The sequence below is a fragment of the Rutidosis leptorrhynchoides genome, chromosome 7 (assembly GCF_046630445.1).
Source record: "Rutidosis leptorrhynchoides isolate AG116_Rl617_1_P2 chromosome 7, CSIRO_AGI_Rlap_v1, whole genome shotgun sequence".
Taxonomy (NCBI): Eukaryota; Viridiplantae; Streptophyta; class Magnoliopsida; order Asterales; family Asteraceae; genus Rutidosis; species Rutidosis leptorrhynchoides.
In genome coordinates this window covers 53,407,570-53,413,323 of record NC_092339.1, presented here as the reverse complement: position 1 = coordinate 53,413,323, position 5,754 = coordinate 53,407,570, and positions in this window count along the sequence as shown.

Sequence of the window (5,754 nt, the reverse complement as noted above, 5' to 3'; positions counted from 1 at the left end):
CTCCTCTCTACCTTCGTCACCGGAAACATTATCTTCAACGCTATAATCAGAAACATTATTGTCAGTTGCAGTAGACATACCATCATCTGGGTCTACTACATTTTCTACTTCATCTCTTCGTTCTTGTTCATCTTCAACATCATTCAAATGGTAGTTTGATGTTGATGGACCACCCTCCAAAGTTTGAATAAGATTCATATAACCCGAACCTTGGGTTGTTGAAAAAACTTCCTCAAACTTAATTTCAATTTGAGCCTCATAATTTAGATCATTCTGAGAATAAAAATATATTGTTTCCAAAGTGTTATCATCAGTAAGTTCACTTTTCCATTCATTTCCATTGAAAAGAACCCACAAGAACATTTTTAACGTGTGTGATCTTTGACTCACACCTACATAATTATACGCCATTTGGTTTAACTGCATACAGTTAGCCTTGGTGTTCAACACAAAACTCCTTCTAATCGTTGTGTTATCACCAGTAGCCAACCATTTTGGAATGAAATTTGGCCTCCCCAAAGAAAATGAACCATAAATGGACGAATTATAGACATTTTTGTAATTGTTGATGTATGAAACTGATTAAGATTAGTTTAAATTGTGTTGTTGGTGTTTGAAACTGACTTTGAAATGCTTGAATTGTGTTCTTGGTGATGTTTGTGTTTGAGTCCATGATAAGGGTGATATAAATAAATGAAAAAAGATGATAAATCAGTTTTTGACATGATAGGTTAGCAGGTTTCAGTCCATAATTGAGACTAGGGCTGCAGGTTTCAGTCCATAATTGAGACTGATGATGCAGACTGCAAAACCGAAGTTTGAAACTTCGGTTTTATTGTTTACCTGCAAAACCGAAGTTCCAAACTTCGGATTAGGGTTTCTGCTGACAGGCCACCCAAAACCGAAGTTTAAAACTTTGGAAATGGCAAAACCGAAGTTCCAAACTTCGATTTTACCATTTTTGCAACGAAATTTCCTTTTTTCCATTTTTGAAAGTTGGATCAAAATTATTACCATTTAAAAAAAAATCATAAAAACAAGTGTTTTGATCTTTAGAATCAACACCATACCAACAAAAATCAACACCAAACCATATAGTGAGCTTCTTTCAGCGCTCGGAGTTGACATGTGAATACGGAGTTACCTAATGAGATCATCATAGATGGTGCAACTCATTCAGTTGAGACTAATGAGATCCTTGGTTTATAGGATTCTGTATGTATAATCGGGTGTATGTGGAAGTATGGAACAGTAACTATTAATGAGTTCAGATCTGCATATTGACAGCTAGTTATCACACCTAAGATGGTATTCTTATTTCCCTGTTTTTCTTTGTTAATTTAAGAGAATTAAAGATTGTAATTGTATGTAGTGATCAGTTTATTCATGAATTTTGGATTGATACAATTGTATTATATTTTTACATTTGCAAAGTGTGGTTTTATACATAAAACCTCTAACACCTATTTCCTAATGAAGTTAGGCTCCATTGTTACTTTTGGAACCACTTTATTCTAAAGGGAAAAAGGCTGTTTATGTTGACTGTTGAGTTTGACATATATCCGTTGAAAACTTGATCCATTTGCTGTCTTGTGATCTTCTTAAAAAGGGAAAAGATGAAGTTGACTTCTGATCCCAAAAGTCAAAGTTACCCAAAAATGGTAACTTTGTATTCTTGCTGTATTCTAACATTCTTGTCCTACCTTTGTAATTGTATCATTAATTAGTATACAATCAGAGGCTTGTGGTTATGGCTTGTTTGTCTAGTTTAATGGAATTCATGTAATATATGTGATAATGCTAAAAACGAACATATATTTCATAGCATTATTCCTCAAGAAAGACAACCTTTTAGTTGCAATTGTTCTATTTAAAAGTGATATTCGTTTAAATAATAAAAGGTGAAGACAAAAGACAGATTCGACGAATTGAAGACGCAAACGACCAAAAAGTTCAAAAGTACAAAATACAATCAAAGAGGTTCCAATTATTGATAAGAAACGTCTCGAAATTACAAGAGTACAAGATTCAAAACGCAAAGTACAAGATATAAAATAGTACGCAAGGACGTTCGAAAATCCGGAACTGGGACATAAGTTAACTCTCAACGCTCGACGCAACGGACTAAAAATTACAAGTCAACTATGCACATAAATATAATATAATATTTAAATAATTCTTATAATTATTTATATATTATATTTATATTTAAATCCGTCGGCAAGCTAGGAGCCAAGGCTTTGTGAGCTGGATTTGATATCTCCGCGACTCGCGGAGTTTGAGGAATGAGAGGGCCGCGACTCGCGGAGCCCCAAAAAATGAAACTGCCTATAAAAGCAAACGCAGTTTGATCGATCAAAATATCATTAATCTATCTCTCTCTCAATATATACGTAATATATATATATATATATTTTTATATTTTAATTTTAATTTTAATTTTAAATCCTAATAATAAGGGTATGTTAGCGAATATTGTAAGGGTGTAAGTCGAAATTCTGTCCGTGTAACGCTACGCTATTTTTAATCATTGTAAGTTATGTTCAACCTTTTTAATTTAATGTCTCGTAGCTAAGTTATTATTATGCTTATTTAATCCGAAGTAATCATGATGTTGGGCTAATTATTAAAATTGGGTAATTGGGCTTTGTACCATAATTGGGGTTTGGACAAAAGAACGACACTTGTGGAAATTAGACTATGGGCTATTAATGGGTTTTATATTTGTTTAACTAAATGATAATTTGTTAATTTTAATATAAAGATTTATAATTGGACGTCCCTATAAATAACCATATACACTCGATCGGACACGATGGGCAGGTTATTTATATGTACGAATAATCGTTCATTTAACCGGACACGGGAATGAATTAATAGCCACTAGAATTATTAAAACAGGGGTGAAATTATGTACAAGGACACTTGGCATAATTGATAACAAAGTATTAAAACCTTGGGTTACACTCAGTCGACATCCTGGTGTAATTATTAAACAAAGTATTAAAATCTTGTTACAGTTTAAGTCCCCAATTAGTTGGAATATTTAAACTTCGGGTATAAGGATAATTTGACGAGGACACTCGCACTTTATATTTATGACTGATGGACTGTTATGGACAAAAACCAGACGGACATTTAAATAATCCAGGACAAAGGACAATTAACCTATGGGCATAAAACTAAAATCAACACGTCAAACATCATGATTACGGAAGTTTAAATAAGCATAATTCTTTTATTTCATATTTTATTTCCTTTATTTTATATTTAATTGCACTTCTAATTATCGCATTTTTATTTATTATTATTGTATTTAATTGCACTTTTAATTATCGTACTTTTTAATTATCGCAAGTTTATTTTATCGCACTTTTATTATTCGCAATTTCATTATCGTTATTTACTTTACGCTTTAAATTAAGTCTTTTATTTATTTAATATTTTTACATTTTGTTTTAACTGCAACTAAAGTTTTAAAATCGACAAACCGGTCATTAAACGGTAAAAACCCCCCTTTATAATAATAATATTACTTATATATATATTTGTATTTTTATATTTGTATTTTTATAAATTAAACTAATATAGCGTTAAGCTTTGATTAAAAGATTTTCCCTGTGAAACGAACCGGACTTACTAAAAACTACACTACTGTACGATTAGGTACACTGCCTATAAGTGTTGTAGCAAGGTTTAAGTATATCCATTCTCTAAATAAATAAATATCTTGTGTAAAATTGTATCGTATTTAATAGTATTTCCTTGTAAAATTTAATTGTATTTTATACCCCATAGCTTTGACATCAAGTATTTTTGGCGCCGCTGCCGGGGAACATCTAGCTTAAAAGCCGGAAGCGCAACGCTAATATAAAAAAAAAAATTTTATTTTTTACTTTTATAAAAAAATACGCTTTTGTAAAAATACGTTTTAAATATTCGAAAATATAAAAAGAAAACAAAAATATAAATATTTTTAAGAGTTTGTTAAATATTTAAGTTTTATAAAGTTTCTTTATTTTTATTTTATAAAAAATATAAGTTTTATTTAAATATTTTGTGTTTATTTAAAATATAAAAAAAATTTAAAAAAAACTGAAAAAAATAAATAAATATATATAAATCTATTTTTTTAGATTGTTATTTTTATAAAATTATAAAGTATTTCTATTTTTATTTTAGTTTTTAAAACATAAGTTTTATTTAGTTTTTATAAATATTTTATTTAAATATTTAAACAGAAAATATATATAAAAAAAACTGAAACGAACGATTTTTGGCCTGCACCTAATCTGAAATTTCGAACCCCGCGACTTGCGGAGTTTTTCAGCTTCTAGAACCGCGACTCACGGAGCCACTCTGACACGGGTACACAGAACCCTAATCAGGCATTAATTACGGTGTAATTATTATTATTAATAATTAAAAACCCTAATTAGGTTTTACTTTTTAATTAATTAAGTTTAGTTTATTTAATTGTTTAGTTATTTATTTAATTTATATATTTAGTTTATTTAGTTTAATTAAATTGTAAAATTAATAGTTTTATAAAATAAATAATATAAAAATAATATTTTTATAAAAATTGTACTTTTTACAACTTTTAGTATATTTTTATATTTTGTCCCTTTTTAATTGTTTTAGCGTAATATTTGTGTTTTTCGCTAGTTTTTAGTTTTAAACTTAATTTTTGCCATAGTTATTTTTATTTATAGATTTTTAGGCTTTGTCGTAAAATCCCTTAAGTGCTTTTTCTTTAGACTAAGATCTAGGTGCTTTAGAATTTTGCGACGCCTTTTTAAATTTTAGTGTTTTTTTTTTTTTAGTTATTTCCATTTAGGATATAGTTTTACTTGTAAGCTTTAATATTTTTAGATACCTTTTACCTATGTATCAATTATCATTCCAATTAGTAATCTCAATTTGCGATTATAATTTTAAGTTAGTGATAGTAATAAGGTTGGGTTAGTCGAGTGTTTTTAAGTTCTATAAGTCATTTTTTTTTATTATTTCTTATTTTTCGACGCCTTTTATTTTTCAACCCTTTTCTTTTTCGACGCGCTCTTTTTCTTTCTTATTTCTCGCTATTCTAGTTTTTAGGACATAGATCTTTATTCTACTTCTTATCTAAATTTCTTAAAATTACGAAAATTTATTTTAAGTGGTTAAATTGATAGACATCAAAATTTTCTGGTTCGTAGTAATAGTTGGATTTGTACGTGGACCGGGTTATTGGAGCCAAACAGTCCTCAATTATATTGAGACCAGACGAATCCTGCCCCTCTGCTGCATCTTTTGGCTATTCGAAACATGGGCAAAATCAGAAAAGTCTATTAATTGGATAACTTATATAATTTTTCTTTCCTTTTAAAAACTAATAGGATATTCAGTGAATGCACCGAGCAAGACGTTCACCACCTGTAACTAGATCAAGACATTTAGCAAATATTACCGCCGTTGATTTTTCTTTAGAATCGTCATCCAGTCGACCAAGTACTCCAATTCAAATTTCCGATAATTCATTTTTTGAACCCGACCTCACAATTGAGAATCCGGAGAATATTCAGGGACGATTCATAGATCCTGAACCATTAAATTTTCCTCCGGAACCACCAATCATTCAAACAGAGATTGTTGAGGAACGAACCATTAAATCAGAATCCTCTAGTGATTTCGATTCAACAAATTCAATTATGGAGAATCTAGAACCTTTAAGTATGGAAGACCGAATGAGAGCTAAACGTACTGGCCAAG